Source organism: Dendropsophus ebraccatus, chromosome 8, assembly GCF_027789765.1.
Source record: "Dendropsophus ebraccatus isolate aDenEbr1 chromosome 8, aDenEbr1.pat, whole genome shotgun sequence".
Taxonomy (NCBI): Eukaryota; Metazoa; Chordata; class Amphibia; order Anura; family Hylidae; genus Dendropsophus; species Dendropsophus ebraccatus.
In genome coordinates, this window is record NC_091461.1 from 39,430,308 (window position 1) to 39,451,687 (window position 21,380).

General features: G+C 40.4%; 1 protein-coding gene across 1 annotated transcript in view; it reads left to right on the forward strand.

The window, feature by feature from the left end:
• Nucleotides 1-21,380, forward strand: part of TRIM8 (tripartite motif containing 8) — a 64,275-nt gene that overhangs the window by 30,489 nt on the left and 12,406 nt on the right. The window lies entirely within an intron of this gene.

Consider the following 21,380-nt stretch of genomic DNA (forward strand, 5'->3'; position numbering starts at 1 on the left):
GAGACTATGGAATAGAGTGACGTCATTCGGGCATGAAATAAACATTTTAATATCATACAACCCCTTTAAGATAATATAAAAAGGGAACAAGTCAGCACGATTGTGCTGATATGGTTCCCAGCAGCACAGTATAGAGCTACTGTGCAGCTCACGGAACATACCAGCTAAGGCTGCAGCAGTAGCTTTACAAAAGGGAAAAAAATATTCTATTACGCTGCAGGGGGGGGAGAGGGGCGGTAACTAGTCAGCTGGGCAGGGAGCCGCCCTTGACTAGTCAAAACTCTCTGCTTGTCAGCGCGCAGTGCAGGGATGATTGACAGGCAGTGACCCATTGGTGGCCTCCCCGCCCAGATGGCTAATTGCCACCCCTCTTCTGGCCTTGTGCGGCATAATAAATTTTCCCCTTCATAAAGCTACTGCTGCAGCCGCAGCTGGTATGCTCTCTGAGCGTCACAGTAGATCTATATCTTAAAGGGATTGTATGCAAATTAAAATGTCCTTCTTCCATACATCTGACAGTTTGAATTGGCTGATTCTGTTCACATCTCAGTTGTTGTTTCTAGATCCATTGAAAGATAGGCACTGGTGGTGTCCAATTAACCTTATTGAGATAATTAGATCCATAGATTTAATTCGAGGTGTCTGTTATTTTGACATGTAAATTATGCTGTATGGAACCCAATTTTACCCATCACAAAATGGTAGAATCTAAAAGAGAAGTTCATTAAAGGGCATGTATCACCTACATTTTCTTTTACTGATTAGAATCTAAAAATTGTTTTTTTATTCTAATCTGTTTCTATTTTCTGACCAATTTTTTTATTTCACTTTTTCTACATTGTTATGGGGACAGCCATCTTGCCTGAGCTGTTTTTAACAGCATTTAGTGAAATGCTATACAGCAAGGCTCATGGACATAGACGACATAGACTACTTTGTCCCCTTGAGATGAAGTGGTCTAATAAATTAATATTAATAATAATAATAATAATAATAATAATAATAATATAATAATATTTTATAATATAGATAGAAAAATTGTTTTTTTTTTGTAGTAATAGAAGTCGTAGGGGGAAGCATAAAACAGACCTCTCCTAAGTAATCCAGAATAATAATTCTGGGTTACTCGGTGCAACCATTTATATCAATTGAAGTCAAATGTTGTGGTGTCATTAAACAGACTGCACAAGCTAGCTAGCCTTTGGGGGAGCCACCGATTGGTACAGGAAAGGTGAACCTTCGGCCTCCAGCTGTTGTAAAACTACAATTCCTATCATGCCTTGACAGCCAAAGCTTTAGCTTTGGCTGTCCAGGCATGATGGGAATTGTAGTTTTGTAACAGCTAGAGGGCCAAAGGTTCCCCATCCCTGAATTACAGTACAGATACCCGATAATCAAGCAAATCGAATTTTATATGTGAGAAACTGAAATTGATACTTAAAGTGATGAGATGTGAATCTTTTGTTGCAGTTTCTTTTTGCGTGTAGCATTATAACTGTAACACAAAATTCCCCAGTGTGTCACTGGCTCCCACGTACAACACTCCTCCATTTTGCTTACTGTAGACAAATGCAGTTGGCAATGTTACCGAACAGCTGCTACATTGAAAACTCTCTTCAGGCTCCTTTAACGATGGGATTCATGAAGATTGCAATCTATTCCTTTGGAATTCTCAACAGCCAATCAAAATAAAATGAAATGAGAAAATAAAATCGCTTTATCCAAGCAGTTTTAGGTGCCAGCTGAAATCACTTACAGAAAGGGGGGGAATCAAATCTCAGCCTTCTCTTTTTGCTTACTATTAACACCATAGTATTGTGTTTGTGCTTTTTTTCTACTTTTTTTTTCATGTGTTCCATGAATTTACATGAATTTTGTTGACTAAAGGTTAATATACCTATTATTTGCATGGTAGGAGGCAACTCTGGTGTAGGTTTCAAAGGTCATAGTAAAATTTAAAGGTGAGATTGAGCAGTTCATATTGTTTTATGCAAAGTATGAACTTCAAAAGCAGAAAACTAGTAAATTTGTGCTTAAATTATACCTGGAGTAAAACTACTGGAGGCCTGGTAGAGATTTCATTAAAGGGCTTTTTAAGACTAAGGCTTATTTTACATGCTCAAATATGGCAGCAGCATCCAGAGATTATTTTGTTAGATAAATTTGTTAGATATAGAACCCTGTGGTGGTTTAAGTTTTATGTTGTTGAAGTTTGGGTTTTGCAGTTGAGATCTTAAGGTACATGGATCCCCAAAAAGGCAAAACAAACACAATTGTGTATAGGGCAACCCTATATGAGTATTGGGGGTAAAAAGTATTCTGTAAGATTCATATAGATCAATATCAATCTGTGGATGGATTCTTTGAGTCATATCTCTTTGTCCAGTGACCAAATGTAAGGGACGGATTATTGAGTCGTATTAAATAAATAAATAAACAAAAGTTTCAAGTTTGTATGAACCCAAGCGTGCGACATTTAATCACCAATGGCTGAAGAAGTTGGATGCAGCCCTAAGGCTTCCAGGAAATCATGGATACAGCTATTAGCTGTATCCATATTTTTCAGGACTCCCTAGGGCTGCATCCAACTTTTTCAGCCACCGGTGTTTAAATGTTGCAAGCTCCAGTTTGTTCACATGCTCGAGGTTCGCTCATGTCTAGTTAGTTTCTAGGAGTTGGGAGAAATGTAAAAGGATTGTTTTTTGTTGGCACAAATTTATCCTACCTGGAGTACCAGCTGAGATATTCTTTGATACAAACACATTTATCATGGCTGCAGTATGGTAGGACACAAGTTCATGTAATGTTGACACCGCTACAGCATTATTGCTTAAAAATGTAGTGTTGAATCCTCATAGGACCCTGGGTCTGCATACATTGTTATAGCTGATACCCACCAAAACATCCTCATCCAGCTTGCATTGATCCAAGTTCTTGTAGAAGGTAACAATGTGTTATCCACGTTTGAATTTTGGGACTTTCAAGTGATATGGACATTGACCATGTAGAGGACGTAGGTTGCCGGGCTCTGTAAACATCTTACTATTATACAGTACAACACAGTAAAAATGTTTATTGGGAAAAAACTAAAATCTTTGATATTAATATTAGGAAACTATGGATGCTTTCTTAGAAACAACGTTGCTTCTGTTTATGGGATGTGTCTGGTATTACAGCTCCATTCATGTAAATTGGACTGAGATTCAACACCACACACACAAATGGCGGACAGGTGTTTTTGGGAATCTGTGCAACGCTTTTTACTATGCCATGCAGTAAAATTGCTCAGAATGATCTGAGTACAAAACCATTTATTGAAGCGTCCAAGTTCTAAAAATCCATACAGATCCCTCAATAGACTGACGCATCTCAAACAAATGTTCTTCATCATAGTCTGAAAAGTACACTGGTCCAAATGATTAAATACTACCCCCCTTGGGATTTCCGCCTATCATGATCTAAGAACAACATAACATTTTCTCCAATAAAAAACACAATAAGGGGTTTCATTAAAACCTTACTGTTATATACCTGTAAGGGCGTTATTTTATATGAGACAATCCATCGGCCTATTGTTTGACCTACACGACCTGTGTGTCATAGCTCCAGCATATAATTTTTTTTTTTTTTGCATCTACTTTTTATTTTCTGTGTGCATTTGTGTTTTGTTTCTAACCAAAGCCATTGTCTTTCATTATCCGCTCCACATTGCCAGACTTCTTTCATATAAAAAGTCATTAGCTTTGACATTTGCTCCACCTTCACAATATAAGCCTCTTCTCTCTTGCTTCACTGATAAATAGGATTTGAAAATCTTTTTCCAGGATCAGTTTGGATTTAATCAGTCCATCGCACAAATATTAAAGTTGCCACATACACCAGTTGTCTCCTTCAGATGCTCAGCATCCCATTGCCTCCCGTGACACTTGTACATAAGCTCATGTTTCTTTGCAGTATGACCAAAAATTAAAACCTTGCCTTCCTATTCCCTGCCGCTTCTACCCACGGCACTGGTGGACAGAGAGTCTGATTGAGCTTGGCATTTGTGAATCGCGTCTTCAGCTGGATTGGGATAGACAGAGAACTGTGAACTGCCAAGCCAACAGATGCAGCAAGATTAATAGCTAACTTGGCAGGCTCCTGCAGTGGGGAAACCTGCAATAGCAGATAGACTGTCTCTGCTACCAGCGGGTGCCTGTAGGCGCCAATAGAATGAAAGGGCAAATGGAAGGCAGAAACCAGGCCTCAACTTTACATATGGCCATTCGGTCACCAAGAGATGAGTTGTACTGTTTTCTGGGAGTTTAAAAAGAAATCCGTTTGTTAGATGATTTCCAATTCTTTTATAAATTTACCCCCTTTATGGGCAGTTTAATCTTGGTGTACGTTAATTTTGCCTATTGTTCTGTGCACTGTAGCGATTTAAGGAACTGTGTCTATAGGCAGTGACTTCCTGCCTATGCCCTTCTTGTTGGTGTCTATTTCAGTAGCAGGATCCATAGGAAGTCAATGGGAAGAAATGGAAGTACCTGTATCCCTCTGTATCTAATATCAATCCCCACACCCTTTCCATAGAGTAAAGGAGGAAGCATATGGGGTTATATGTGTCACTGTGCACTTCCAGCACTCGTCCTTCTTTGTGCTTATGGTGACTTCCCGATGTTGTTCTATTTTTACCTTTTTATTTGCTAATTTTCATTTGCCTATTTTATGTGCATTTTATTGGTCTCTGTAATCAGAGATTCCTAACAGAGGTGGCCTATATAGATGTCCCTTAGCTCCTAAGATGTATTCCACTGTGATCAGTACTTAATACATGGTTATAACTAGGCATTGTTTCATCCATGGGAAGAATTAAGCTTGGAGCCCTGTATTTAAATATTCTGACCACAACCGAGTGGCTATGCCCCTGCTTTATCTCTCATATTTATCCAGGCAGAGTGGCTACCCCCCTGCTCCATGGAGAGTGGCTATGCCTCTACTTTACCTGTCATGTCTGTCCATGGATAGTGGCTATGCCTCTACTTTACCTCTCATGTCTGTCCATGGATAGTGGCTATGCCCCTGCTTTATCTCTCATGTCTGTTCAGGAAGAGTGGCTATGCCCCTGCTTTATCTCTCATGTCTGTTCAGGAAGAGTGGCTATGCACTATACACTTACCCCAGCTTTGTATATACTGTATATGGAGGTCAGTGCATGGATATGTTAGTTATGTATATAAAAGTGATTTTGCGCACACACAGTATGACACCAGCCGTGTCACAGAACTGTGTCAGTAAAGTTCATCCCGGTAGTACTGGGCGGATGAACTTAATTTCTTTAGAATTGGGATGCAGGCACATTCGGGTGTGCCGCATTGCAATTACCCATAGCTGACAATGTAAAGTGCATCCGGAGCCGCACTTTACCTTGTCATCTCTGTCAGTCTTGTGTGGTTGCTATTCAAGGAATAGCAGTCGCACAAAACTGACTTGTCAGTTTTTTCTGCGGCCACTAGGAATCACGGCCAAAGTGTATACTATGTGTATACACTTCAGCTGGTCTTCCATTACAATCAATGCAATGTATTTTTTCATTTAATAACGGCCGGTGTTACAACGGCCGTTATTAAGTGAAAAAATACGTTTGGTGTAGCTTACCCAACAAGTATCTCAATAGAAATATATCTCACTGATTTGTTGCCCAGCTGCCTTCTTAACATGCAGCTTAATAGGCAACAGAGTAAAATTTTTACTAATCTGACAATTGAGGACAATATGAAGACATTCACAAGGGATTTTTTTTATATTGTAGAATATATAAAAATATAAATATTCTTAATAAAACACCTTACTTTGGAGATCCCAAGGTTATTTACTTGGCTGCAGGGCCTTTTTCTAGCATTATATACTCGCCTTCTATTAGAATTTGTTTCTGCAGAGCAGTTTTTGCTTGTTTGTGGATATTTCTTCACAATCCATGATGTTGTCTGTTTCGCAGCTGTTCCACAATCACATGTCATTCGAATTGTTGTTAGAAACATTGGTTAGATTAGCCTGCCCTAGATCCGGGGACTGCTGAGCTGACTGTGTGGCGTAATCTGCCTTCTAGGCCTGTGGAGCACAGAACCACTACAGCTGCTGTCGAGGCCTACAAGGCCTTCTTCAATATATGTAATGAAAATAGGTGTTTATCCACATTTCCAACATGTTTTATTCATCCTATTTATACTTTATCTTCATCCTACACCACCCACCTCCTTCCTGGATGAACATATGTTTTACTTTTTTAATTTTATTTTTTTCAAACCATCCTGATTATGTAACAGTGTATCTAAAATCCACAGTTTTTATTTTTATATATTGGGGCTATAGAGTTTTTAAGCCCAACTTTTGACTCTGACACTATTAATAATACTTAATATTTTTTCTTTAAGCCGGAATGGGAGTCAGTACACGTCTACAAAATTCAGCTCCACCCAAAACTAATTCCAACTCTATGATTTTTAACTCTAAATGCTATGATTTTCGATACTGCAATTCAAAGGGTCCTTGTGGCTCTGGACTACATATGTCCACACTCTCTGTTTAGGCATATGTTGCCTTTATAGAAAACAGAGGTGTTTTTCCTGCTTTTGGGAGAGTATACCTTCTTAAAGGTGTTTTCTGCACAAAACAGATAACTCATTCACAGGGTAGACCATCAATCACTGATAATCAGAACGCAAACACTCGGCTCCCCCGGCCATCAGCTGTTTAGCACCTGCAATACACATTGATTGGGGCCAGAAGTAGTCGGTTCTGTTCACTGTGTAGTAGTGACAACACATAACTGCAGTTCAGCGCATGTTCACGTGAAGTGTTGCAACACATGTTGCAGTTACTAGGTCGGCCACTATGGAGGCGACTGCTTGCTGCCTGTTTACTTTGTAGTTGGGTCACCGATCAGTGATCAATGATGTATCCTGCCAATAGGCCACTAATCTGTTTTGCCTGGAATATGCCTTTAAAGCGACTCTGTACTGGCACCTTGCCGACCCTAAGGAAGAAAAATGATTTTGCGGGGTGGGCAGTCAAACTGGTGTAACCTAGAGTATCAGTGCCCTAGGCCTGCGGCGCCTCTCTCCCTGCCTCCCTTCACTTTTAGAACGCCCCCGGGCTGGATAGAGGTGAGTAGAGAGGCGCCACAGGCCTAGGGCACTGTTGCTGTAGGCCACGCCAGTTTGACTGCCCGCCCTACCGCATTGATAAAAGTTGTTTTTCTTCTAGATACCACCACCAGGAGAAAGGCCGACCCCTGAACTTAGCATGAGGAGTTCTACAACGTGGTGTTGGAAGTTCAGGGTCGCTTTAATGCCCAAGGACACATTATGACTCTGTTTTGTTTGGAGCTGTAATGGACTGCCATGAGCCCTTTACTTAACAGAGACGTACAGTGGTTTGTCAGTCTGATGCTGAATACATCTGAATAACAAAGACATTGTGGCCTTGTTCTTTGGCTGCTGTATGTACCGAGGTATATTTAGCAATGCTTTTAGGGGAAAATATACTAATGGATACCTCACCAGGCAGAGCCTATACTGTAGCACATGGAGTTTACATGGAACTGTATACGGGGCCTTGCCATGTTCATGAGCCCCTGATAGAGGATAGTGCTTCTCCATGAATTGTCTCCTAATACTACATTACCATGATGTTCATCCCAAAAATGCATCACTTTTTGCAAGTTGCATGAGACATTTTTAACTTCTGATAATCCAGCATTCTCACGTGGGATTAGTCCTGGTGATCTGACTCATACGTGCCTGGAGGTAAGCTATTTATGGCGCTGCTAAAACTATTATTTATCACTCATAAGGGTTTTGTTTTGACACTAAACAATGACAGATATCAAACTGGATCAAGAACCTACTAAATCCAGTAACCGGAGTTAAAGAAAACCTTGACATTAGATTCCATTTGTATAACTAGTGCAGATACGTTGCTATGCAAAAACACTCCGGATCTTGACTCAGACAACAGCTGTTCCGGGGATTCCAGGAATTATGATGTACCCCCAGCTGTCATTACTGATGCACAATACAGTTCAGTATTCACCAAGTGAAAAGGTGCCCAGTTAAAGAAAGGTACCCCATTAACATTATCCTTTCGTGGTTGTTTTGGAATAAAAAAATTCTAAGACTTCCCCCTTTCTCCTATCATGTGACAACGTGATTTATTATACGTATGTTGGTCTCGCTTCTTCATTTACACTCATAGATATTCTGCTTTGATAGGAGCAGGAAAATTGTTCCCATCATTGAAAAATAAATCACTGCTATTCCCCATAATGGTATCTTTCTGAATTTACTCTCTACACACAGTGATCATAGCAATAATGGCGATAGAATCAGTAACCATTTTATACCAGGGAGATAATGGTCAGATCCATCATTTGCGCCTAGTTATTTCCAGCTGGTTTACATTGATAACCCCAAAAAGAGTCCGCGGACATTATCGATGCATTTACTACAGCCAGACTCTGAGCTTTTATTACATATCGGGATTATTGTTACTAATATTTAGGTTATTAAACTATAGACATAGTACTTTTACATCATTTTACATCATTTATTGTTAATGTTTCTTGTTGAGGAGCGTGTCATGAAGATGTTTGGAAACTTATAGGTCAGTCTTGCTCAACAATAGGCCACAATGCAGCCAGCCAGCACCCTGCACTGTACAAAGGAGCAGCAGTAAGGCCCCGTTCACACTACGGAACCCCCCACGCGGACTCTGCACCGAATCCTGCATTCAGTGTCTTTGAATAGGAGGGCTTGCGCGCCTCCACTCTCTGCGCCTCTCCGCTTACAAAAATGACAGGCAGGATTCGGTGCCGAGTCCGTGCAGGGGGTTTCTGTGTGAAATCTCTGCGCTGATTCCATAGTGTGATAGGGGCGTAACTCCAAAACAGCCCTCTATATATGGATAAATTGCCCTTCTGAACAATTGTGTGGCTTGGCCTAAATCCTCAGTCATGTTCTTACATGGCCCCCGATATTTCAATATTTTTGGATTCCCCCGATCTTGTGACCATACCAGTTGTGAATTTGCTTGGATTTCTTCTGTAGTACAACTCAAAAATGTGCATCAAGGTGTAGTAGGTGTAGTACATTGAGGTGAAACCAGCCTTAGGACCTATTACATGGAGCGATAATTACATGGAGCGATTATCACTCTTTGTAGTAGAGACAACAATCAGCCGACAAAACGATCATCGGCTGATTGTTCAATCGTCAACTGATGATTTTAGGTCTGGACCTAAAGAAACAAACAGTTAATACATTACCTGTCCAGTAATGTATTAACTGTTTGGGCAAGGGCTGCACAGACATCGCTAACATTGCAACCTGCAGACGTATACCTTTTTTAAAAAAAATAAGGGCCCTATCACATGGGACGATTATAGTGCGGAAAATGGTTATGTTGTTTGAATTTAAATGATAATAGTCCTGTGTAATTGCAGTAATTCCTGTAATTTCCGATGGAAAAATCATTCCTGTGTCGTTGATCGTTGATTTAGATCTGACCATAAAATCATTAATTGTTTGCTGCAGAATCTGTTGGCACTATACAAATAAATATTATTATTATTGCTAATCGTTCACTGTAATTCGGCATTCGTTCACTAATCGTTCATTGTAATTGCACATCGTTCCTTCTTTTGCTCGGATCAGATGGAGTAAACGGTCTCATTTGCGATCGTTTATTGCTAATCGGTAAAGATCACTTAGTCTAATAGGACCCTTAGATTGCCTATGATAGTACTATACAGTGGCATAGGTGGAGGCCATATACATATCAGGAAATCCTGCAGATGCATTCCTCTATTAACTTTAGTGAAATGATAAAACATTTGTGTTCTAAAATATTACATCTGTAGCCAGTGTTAGACGCCAGCCATCATGACTGTAGTAGTGCTTAGCGGATGGATCGGTGGTCACCTGCTTTGTGAGGCTTTGATCTGAGCAGAAATGACTTTGAATATAAGAATTCTGTGTATGGGGGAAGCTTGGCTCATGGGCTCTGGCGCTCTCACCCTCCCCACTGAGGAATGCTTCTCTTGTGGAATAGCAGAAGAGACAGGCTTTAGATGAGAGGCCAGCTGAGGTGTCTGCAAGACAATTCTGGGGCTGATTAGAAAGTCAGATGTGCTCTTTTGGCAAGTTGAAAGCGAACGCGTCAAAGCAGCGACACTAGCTGCGGCTCTGGCACTCCCAGGCCTTGCCTCTTTGTGTGAGGAGGGAAGGATGTTCATTTGGGAACCCACTGATGAGTGTGCCTAAACTGTTAACACACACACTGCTCTTTCTTCTCCAGCAGCCTACGCAGTGATGTACAGTAGATCTGGATTCTTTGTTCATGCCAGTTGCATTATTGTAATATTCATTTCCCAGGCCGGCTTAGAAAATGCACCTTGTGCAGTATTTGTCCGCTGCGGAGAGGAGCCAATTTCAGGAAAGATTTGTGAACTGGAAATACATTTAATTATTGATATTCTAATGCCTGGCTGTAGAAACAAAGATAGACCTGAAGAATTCAACTGAATATACAGTGTCATTTCAGAAGAAACCAAAATGTCATACTTAAAGGGCATTTCCACCTAAAATCAGGTATACCCGTACATTAGATGATCTGTGTTATACCTTCTTTTAGCGTTTGATATCATGTCATCACATGTATACATGGTGGAGATTGTTGCCTGTAGTCTGGTTGGCAACATGTAATAATTGCATAGCATTGGGGTAGCATGGAGTTCTCTATAAATTGTGACACACCTTTAATATCTGTTGACCAAACAGTCTCCCCCGGCCTTCACATACACATGGATTTTCGGTGTGACCATGACATGTGTCATGTGTTCTCTATGGGGAGGGGAGGGATAAGCCACAGCTAGACAGCTCTGGTGTTGGCTTATCCATCCAAAAACAAACGGGTTAGGGAATGAAAATCCATCATACCTGGCTCCTCTTCACACCTTACAGATGATGTCAGTAGAGAGTTGGAAAGCAGCACCGGACGCATTTAAAAAAGCACAATGACTGTGCCACTTATAATGGGTTCTGTTGGGTTCTGCTGTGATGTTCCTCGTATTGAAGGGAAGAGAAGCATAGCTTGCTCCATTGTGTTGTTCCTGTCAAATCTAATGGATCTACCAGTAGATGCTTCAAACAGAGCCAATAACGGAACTGAAACCGTGACAGTAGAGCTGGACATGCCAAAGAACAAATAAGGCCCCTATTACATTCATACGGACCTTTGAACTGAACAAAGTAGGTGGTGCATTAATAGGGACGCTGGACGGGGGAACGTCCGTCCTGTCCAACAACCGATGGCTTATGAAATAAAAGGATAGAAAGCCTGACAACAACTGATGCATTTTTGCCGTCAGTTGTAGCATCAGTTGTCATCAATTTCTAGTAAAACAAGAGAGCCGATCACCTAGTACCTACAACTGTGCCTGACTTGGTTTTTATTGTGGTCTACCAGGTTCCATTATAGTGTCTCTCGTCTTGTTGGGCAGAATAGCGCAGCATACTCTGTTTTTTTTTCCTTCCCATCTTATCTAGCAGAACTGAGATCACTGAGTCACTGATGGCATTGTAAATGGATCCCAAATCTTGGCGACAGAGCAGAATCTGTGAAAGGACAAATCTGACAATTCCAAACAGTGCGAGTGGTGGCTTATTGTGTTGACTAAAAATGCGGCCTATAAAATCTCGTCATTAAGGTTCCTCAAATAAGTAAGGTCATTTAGGAGTTGTATATCCCACCTAATTTTGCATTTCATTGGTTGAATCACCAATGGACGTGGACTAAAACCCCATAAAAATTAGTAAGTGTTTGCACCTTGTTCCTGTTACTCCTGCACTACAAAAAGTCTACGTTGCTTTCAATCATTAGTCTTTCGGCCTAAGCTTTGTCTCTTTTGCTGTTTTTGAACATGAAAGTCGAGCAGCAGCGGGGTAAGAATGTGCCCAGGCTTGGCAAGGCCTGCAGTTTCATATCTTACCTTCCTCACAACACGCTCTTATCTTAACCATTTATTGCTGGCAATGGCAGACATTCATTACTTTTCAGACATGATTTAAAACTTGTTTTTATTTGGCATCTCATTCGTTGTGTGAGGGGAGTCGAGAATCACATTAAAACAGGGTGGAGAGTTATTTGGCCCATTTCCTGAACTGTTCTCTTCCTCTTCTTGGTCAGAATACTTGTGGCAGACTATGAGCCGTATGTTCATTCTGTTATGCAGCACAATTTGGTGAGATACAGAAAAATACCAAATGTTTAGAGTAGCGGCGCTTTATATAAATGATGGAGGTTATTTATTTAGATTGTGGACAATTTATATTCCTTTGCTTATGTTGTAGTCACATTCTATACATAGAGTCTACATACTGTGTATGGTGTGCCATATGTTGTTATTAAATGTATGTATGATGTATCACCTCTTTTAATTCTACTCAAATTATTTTGTACTGCTAAACAATGTTTTATCAGTTGCAGTACCACTGTTGACCACTGTCAGAGGTAAAGACTTACCCTTGACTACAATGCAATAGCGCCCCCAGCTCATGTTTAATTTAGTCTAACAATGTTTAAAATAAATTTGTGTTGAAATGACAATTTGAGGGTCAGTAATAACTATTTTAAAAGACTTGTTCCACAAATAAATGTTAGATCAAGTAAAACTTTTTTTAATTGGAATCATTTTATAAAAATCCTTTTGTGTCTGAATATTGCTCTTACATATTATTGTACCATCTGCTGTTCCTTTGACTTCCCCCCAGAAACGTTGACTAATGTGTTGAATGCTAGCCTCTTCTAGTGTACTCATTCTTATTGGGTGCTCTGCGCAATAGCAAGAATAACGTACAAAAGGAAGGTCTAAATGAGCTTGTGGGCATGTGTGACCACTGACAGTGGACCTATTAGGTGGAGTCAAAAAGCAGCAGGGGACCCCATTAGGCTAGGTTCACACTGCGTTTTTAGCATCCGTTTAACGCATCCATTTTTTGATCCGTTTTTCCATTGACTTCCATTATAAAAAAAAAACGTATCAAAACGGATGCGTTTTTTTTATGCACAATAAAGTTCTCTTGACACTGCTTTTTTGACCGTTAAAAAACCCGCATCCGTTAAACGGATGCTGAAAACGCAGTGTAAACCCAGCCTTACAAATATGTACCGGCAACATCTAGACACATATTGAAAAATTACGTTTTCTGTGATCAAATAGAACAAATGAAAGTGTATTTATGAGGTGACCTGCTTAAAAGGATTCCCTAACTCTACAAAATGTTTCTACCTAAAAGAAAATTTATACTCCTCAGCCCTGATCCACCCACTGCCTTTGTCCCTCTGGTGCCTGCTCCAAACAGCAGCACGTCCTGTTTTCATCATGACTCGAAGGAAATGTCTGCATTGCCAATCACTGCTCAGTAGACATTGCTATTATGTACAGTGAGATGGTGGCCATGATGGAAACCCAAGGAACCCCATTAAAGTTAATGGGGTTCATTGGGTACCATTGATGTGCATTTTTTCCTTTATTCTGCACCGTTCTCAAAATTCTAATTCCTTGACTGTTGTATAACACATAGGACCTGTTGTCACTTTAGTACATGTAGCTACATGTACTAAAATGGTAGTCACCCAGAAAGAGTATCAGCATATCAATAGTTTCTTGGTAAGGCTAGGTTCACACTGCGTTTTCAGCATCCGTTTAACGCATCCGTTTTTTGCAAAAAAACGCATGAAAAACGGATTGCAAAAAACGGATTCATTTGTGTGCATCCGTTTTTCCATTGACTTCCATTATAAAAAAAACGGATCCGTTTTTTTTGGCGGACCAAAAAACGTTGCTGACCCTATTTTTCTGGACGTTAAAAAAAACGGATCCGTTAAACGGATGCTGAAAACGCAGTGTGAACCTAGCCTAACATGACCCATGCCACTTGACAGATTAAACTAATGGGGAGCTACAAGAAAAAAGAAAACTAGAACTTTCCCAGGTATAATAATTAACCTGTGTGTATCCCATTAGTACAGCGGGGAATATGCTATTAAACTGAATATCTGACTCCACCATCATCTATAGCGCGGTGCGGCTCCTTCACGTTAGATTGCTTGTTATCTGAGCTTTCTAACATTACATTACTCATCCTTCCAATACATAAATCCATTTTTTATTAGACAAAAAGTAATAAAGCGTCACTTTCTATTATGAGACTATTGCCCATTCCGTGTATATGATTGATTCGATTAAATATTCTATAGTGTCTTAAATATGCAATTGAATATTAATGCAAAGATATTCCGCTGAATTATTTATTGAAATACTGAGCTGTTACAAAGTATTTGATGAATGGGTGAGTAGATATTGCCCATTTTGGTGACGGGAAGGCCTATTGCTTCAAGTCGTTTTGAGAAATTAGAATTTCTGAGCGAAAATCTCACATTTGGAGTGTTTGTTTTCGACTATCAGTCTGTGTTTTGTGCCTAGGAGTAATTGTACGCATACTATGAAGCATGAAATCTTAAAATGGCTTTTAGGCAAACACAGAAGCTCCACCTTGGAGCCACGCATAAAGAATGTACCGGAGAGCTGCCGCCGGAGCATTCCAATAATAACCTGCCAGCAAAATGTAAAATTCCCCTTGGTTGCCCCACTGACCTTTGTAGCTGAAGGCCTCATCACAGAGCTTGCATGGAGGCGCACACAGTCTCTGCTGCTCTGTACGTACTACATAGTCACTTATAGCACCTCAGTGTATTCTCTTCTAGTAACATATAAGGAGGAATACTTCAATTCTGGAAGGATCCGGAACAATAAGGAGGGATTTTAATAATTTCATGTGGATCTACTTTTATTCATCTATGTTTGGCAGATTATGGCTCAGGATGGAAACATCAGTGATTAGATGGAGATTTAACCGATATGATGAGTTGCTGAAGACTTGGCGTCTGCCTGGTGACGGCTAGGTCGTTGGCTCTTGAAAGTCAATGTGACTTACCGATCAGTCCTGAGAGGTGCTCCTGACCAGCAGTGATTGTGCCCCATGCCTTTTATTTTATTATGGATTGTACTGTAGGTGGACACATTATAGGAGGCTATGGCTATACTCTATATGTCAGGGAGGCAGAACCTTCAGTCCTCCAGCTGTTGCAAAACTACAATTCCCATCATGCCTGGACTGCTAAAGCTGTGCTGTGGTTGTCCAACTATGATGAGAATTGTAGTTTTACAATAAATGGAGGGACTGTATGATTTGTGTAATGGTAATTTCAACATTGAACTTATTATTTGATTACTTTTTTAATAGACACATTCATATTCCATTCTAATAAAGTGTTCACATGGTTATTTATTCCTAATTCTAGTTTATTAGTTCGATGTGACTTCCCAGGGAACAGTGTTCTCAGTCTGCTGGGTTGCTGCTGATTTTTATAAGTGACGTGGCTAAATAAGGACTGGCATTTTATATGGCAGAAATGTTTTTTGCCAGTTTGTGGGTACATTACTGTGTCATTTCTATGATTCTCTAGCTCCCCCCCCCCCTTTATTTTGTGCACATTAAAAAACCCGTGAAATTACACGTTTTTGTTATAACAGACGTGTGACTACCTAATTTTTTAAAAAATATTTTAGATAATGTAGAGACCATAAACTATTTTTATACTAAATCACTTCTTGACTTTTTAATTTAATTTTATATACTTTTATACATTTTTTTTTATCCCAATAATGCATAAGACGATATTGTATACTAATACATTACACTTACTGTAAGCAAATCATCAAACATCGGTAATAATTGACTCCTTGTTGACTCTTTATTTTGTGTGTTTAGAAGGATGTTCAGGATAATGTGTGCTGGTAGTGAAATCCCTTACCTATACTTAGTTATTAATGACGATAATACTCAGTTCTACCGGCTACAACTAGAGAAGCATATCTAATAAGGGATAGGTTGCTACGACAACCATCTTTCCAGTCTACTAATTTAATAAAATAATGTGGGGGTTCCTTATGAAAAATCCCTTATTTTCATGTCGTTGCAGTGAAATTAGGATGCCATCTAAAAGATGGAGGGTTACTATTTATATGTATTCACTTTATTGTGTTATAATATGTAGAAAACCTTTATAGCAGGTTAGTGTAATACTGCCAGACGGTGCCACATACAGAATATACTGATATTCTACTCATCAACCATGTTTAAAGGGGTACACCAACAAAAATCATTCTTTCAAATCAACTGGTGTCAGAAAGTGCCAGAGGTTTGTCATTTACTTCTATTTAAAAATCTCCAGTCTTCCAGTACTTATCAGCTGCTGTATGTCCTGCAGGAAGTGGTGTATTATTTCCAGTCTGACACAGTGCTCTCTGCTGCAACCTCTGTACACGCCAGGAACTGTCCAGAGCAGGAGAGGTTTTCTATGGGGATTTCCTACTGCTCTGGACAGTTCCTATCATGGACAGAGGTGGCAGCAAAGGGCACTTCCTTAGGCTATGTTCACACAACGTATATTTTCGTAAACGTACGGCCATTGTTGCAATTGGCAACAATGGCCATACTTTTTACGAAAATATATGTTGCCTTGTCTTCTATGAAATCCCAGCCGGAGCGTATACACATATTATACGCTCCAACCGGGATCTCTTGCGGTGCCGCAGAAAACTGCCGTCAGTTTTCTACAGTCGCTATTCATTGAATAGTGGCCGCAGAAAACCTTGTCAGTGCATACTATAGAGCTAGCGGCCCTGGACGCTCACTCCATAGTGTGCAGTGGGAAGTTCTGATACGGGCGAGCAGGGATGCGCCTGCATCAGAACTCTACGGCTGCAAAGATCATCCGGATGATCTTTTCAGAGACCGGCCGTTCCGTGACCCGGCCGGGCCATGGAACAGCCGGTCTCATACGAGGTCTGAACCTAGCCTTATGGTCCTTTTAGACGGAACGATTATCGTTCGAATTTGCACGATAACGATCGCATTTGAGCGATAATCGTTCCGTCTAAATACAGCGAACGATCAAGGGACGAGCGAGAAATCATTCATTTTGATCTTTCAACATGTTCTCAAATCGTCGTTGATCGTTCGCAAAAAATTTGCAGATCGTTCAGTGTAAACATTTTTTCAACGAATTCACCTATGTGTGAGATAGGCTTAAGCGATCGTAAAACGATTTTTTCCGTACGATATATCGTTCCGTCTAAACGCTGATCGTTATAAAAAACATATAGTTCATTCAAAAACGTTAATCGTGCGATCGTGCGAATTATCGCTCTGTGTAAAAGGACCATTAGACTAGAAATCCCTGTTTTCCAGCAATCCCTAGGGCTGCATTCAACTTCAGCAGTTTGCTTGACTCAGACCTGTTTCCCCATACATGTGCCAGTCTCGCATCTCATTTAAGGAGCATTAACAGTTATTGTGTGAACAGTTGACAGATTTTGCGTCCCTCCATTTTCATCACCGTCGGACGCACAACCCTCATATACACACATTTTTTTGATCCTGCAAAATAGATGCAATTAGCTGACAACAATTATTTTCTGATCCTTGTGCCCGTGTGCAATATTTCTCTATTTGGCTTATAATCTCTCTGTGTAAAATAAGGCCCTTCTTTTTACCTGATATGTTGACACCTATTAAATATACCCAGAATAAAGGAATTCTATTTATATTTTATATAGGGATATCATTTTAGCTATTTTAGCGGTACACAAAATGCTCAATCGTCCTCTCACGCTGGTTTTTTTTCAGGGCACTAACATCATGACACTGTTATTTTCGGCACATCTGAATGCCACCAGGCACACACCTACTCAGTGTATTACTTATATAGTGCTGGGTATATCATTTGATTTCTGGTGATCCCCCTCCTACATTCTGTACTTGCATTGCACGATGCTGGGCATTTAGTGGGCGGATGTGCTCACAGTTTTATTATTAGTCAGTTATGTGCAGAATAATATAGTTACTGTAATGCCTTCAGGTTACTTTTATTTATTTTCTAATAAGTCTATCAGTACCTATTGTAGGATATGGAATTTCTCATTACATATTCTGCGCTCTTTCCTAATACACTGAAGAATAATTAAGTTTAAGGAAATATTAACTTACTGTGGGACTGATGAAAACTCCAAACTTGCGACCCCCCCAAAACCTTGCTGCTGGCCCCTGATTATACTGAATAACTTAATTGAATTTTTGTTGTTCATATCCTCTATGGGTTTATATGAGGTTCTGCAGGCTTCTCATCTGGACTGAATAGCTTCTAATTCTCTGGTTCTGTTACATTGCCCAGAAGTTTTCACACTCAAAGTTTTTAACACTTTTCCTTATGTCTGATGAACTGATTGTCCGTGTCTCATAGGTGACATTGAGAATATTGGTGCTCGGGTGATATTGTCACATTTCAAATGATTACTTTCTAATATACTGTAGCGAGGACTTCATTACAACGGATTATTATAGACATGTATGTGGACTTAAAGGTTATAACCTATCTACTCTATGGGGAAAGGGACCGCTGTTCCAGTGCTCATTGGGGCTCCTACCAGTCAGACCCCCAAAAACCAGCAATTTATCCCCCTATTCTGGGGATAAGTAAAAACTTTGAGTCTGGGAATAACCCCTCTAAGCAAAAGTTCAGCTCTTGGGGTATCATATTTAGTAGCCCCCCCTTAAAATATTTCCTTCCTCCTGATTCTAATCACTGTATTAGAGAAAGCAGCTTTAAAGGCATAATATATTTAATAGTTTGACAAAAATTATACCTATAATTCAGTGTTAATTGCAGAATCTTTAAAGGGAATCTGTCACTAGGTTTTTGCCATCTTAAATGAGGGCAGTATAAACCAGTTACAGAAATGCTGTACAGGATGGTGTATAACTTACATCATTCTGTTCAGCTGTTCTCCTAATATGCAGGAGAATAGGATTCCTGCCACACCCCTCCCCTCACCCTCCAGCTGCTGATTGACAATGCCTATACACAGCTGGGTAGATAACTGCCAATCATCAGCTCGTGGGCGGAGTTTTGGCTTCTCATGAATAATGAAGACTTCTGGGCTCATGCACATAATGGAGAGGACTACTTATTGTCCATGTTATTCAGGAGGATATCTCTGGATCAGCTGCACAGAACAATGTAAGCGATACATCATTCTGTTCAGCTTCTCTGTCACTAGTTTATGCTACTCTTAGATAGGACAGCATAAATCTACTGACAGAATCTCTTTAACAAAAGTTGAATAATTTACTGTCTTTAGTAAGTTTATGAAAGCTGGTATGTGGTGACATGTTTTCTCATCTTCCTGCTTGTCCCATCCTCCTCCCCCATTCTTTCTGTTGATGTTAGTCAGGCCTTGTTGTGCCTCAAAGGGAGTAATATCCGGTGTACTTTGGATCAGCCTGAAAGGATAACCCTAACAGTGTTATTGCAGATCTCCTCAAAATCCGTTGTGAGCACTGTGCCGTGAAAGACTTTGTATGGAGCTGATCCTGAACCATGACTGAGGCCTACAGCCTATTGTGACCAGCCATGTTATATAGGAGCTAATGAGAATAAAGTCTTATGCCTTAAGCATATTAAGCACAATGTTATCTATACAGAAGACTTACACTCGGACATTACTGCAATGTTTCTGAGATATTTTTTGTGTAGTTGTGTTCCAAGGGGATAGTGATACAGATTGAAGAGACAGTGGTGAACGAAGACTTCATATTAGGCAGTGATCCATTGGGGAAAAGTGTGCTTATTTATAGTCATATTAGAATTTATAGAATTAAAGGGGGAGATTTATCAAACATGGTGTAAAGTGAAACTGGCTCAGTTGCCCCTAGCAACCAATCAGATTCCACCTTTCATTCCTCAGAGACTCTTTGGAAAATGAAAGGAGGAATCTGATTGGTTGCTAGGGGCAACTGAGCCAGTTTCACTTTACACCATGTTTGATAAATCTCCCCCAAGAGGTTTATTTTTTTACATTTTATAAGAAGCAAAACACTGCAGGACTCCAATTGTAGAAAATTCTTGCAATGCTTTAGTCCATCACTGCAAAAAAAAAGTGCTAGAAAGTAAGTCAAAAAGTAAGCGACATTTCGATCCTCTAGATTAGAAGAACCCATCTCAAGATGTATCTAACGCTAAGTAAACCAGTCTCTGCCATATTGTAAAATCCATCATGTATACAGATGCCTTAGATGCGGCTTAGGAAGGGGACTTATTCTGATTGGCCAGCTAGTATTTTGTGCTAGTTGTTGGACCCTGGGGTGGGGGTTATTCCTAAGTTTTGTTGAAGAAAGGACATTCATCCCAAACCTTTGCAGAAGCCTCCTGGGCCTAAGGGGCCTATTCCATGGAGCGATAATCGGCCAAATCGCCCTGATTTGGGCGATTATCGCTCTGTGGAATAGAGAGAATGATCAGCCGATGTTTGTGACATCGGCTGATCGTTCTTTTACGTTCAAACCTATAATCATCGGTCCCCACCCGCGCATCGCTGCGTGGAATAGCGGTGCGCGGCGGGCGATCGACGATTTCAAAACATCATTCATTACCTGTCCAGGTGCAGGTCTTCTCCTTCTCCCCGGGTCCTGCGAGCAGCAGCAGCAGCTTCGGAGCGGCCTATCTGAGTTGACAGGCCATTCAGCCAATCACTGGCCGGGACCGCCGCGGCCAGTGATTGGCTGAGCGGTCTGTCAGTTCAGACAGGCCGCTGCGAAGCTGCGGCGGCGCGGGATCGGGAGAAGGAGAAGACCTGCGTCTGGACAGGTAATGTATGAAACAAGGGCTGTAAGGACATCGGTAACGATGTCCTTGCAGCCCTCGGTAAACAATTGTCGGGCAGTGGAATAGGCCCAGTAAACATCGTTGGAATAGGCCCAGTTGGCACTCGTTTACATCGTTGATCGGGCCCTGCTCGGCCCGTGAAATAGGACCCTAAGGGGAAAGGAATGGTTTGTAGTGGTCCATCTCTCTATTAAGAGAGAGCTTGTTATAAACTGTGTCCTTGTGCCATTGTGTTACACATAGTTTAGTTTAGACATTGCTTCATGGAGGGAAATCTGCAAATTTGATGTCATGTTATTAGAGTGAATGCACTAGAATCAGGACATTTGTGAGCCGGAGTGGATTTGCTTTGATATCTTTTATATTAAAAGACGACAATCTAAATGGTTCACCTCAGCAAAACACACAGAAATAAAAATAATGTTCACCTTATAGTAGCATCTATCATCACCCAAATGATGGGTGAATATTCTTGTCTTTATTGGAGCAAGTGTAAAATCTTAAGAGGAGAAAGAAGAAAAGAGGAAACTGAAAACGGACTGTGCTCTCCT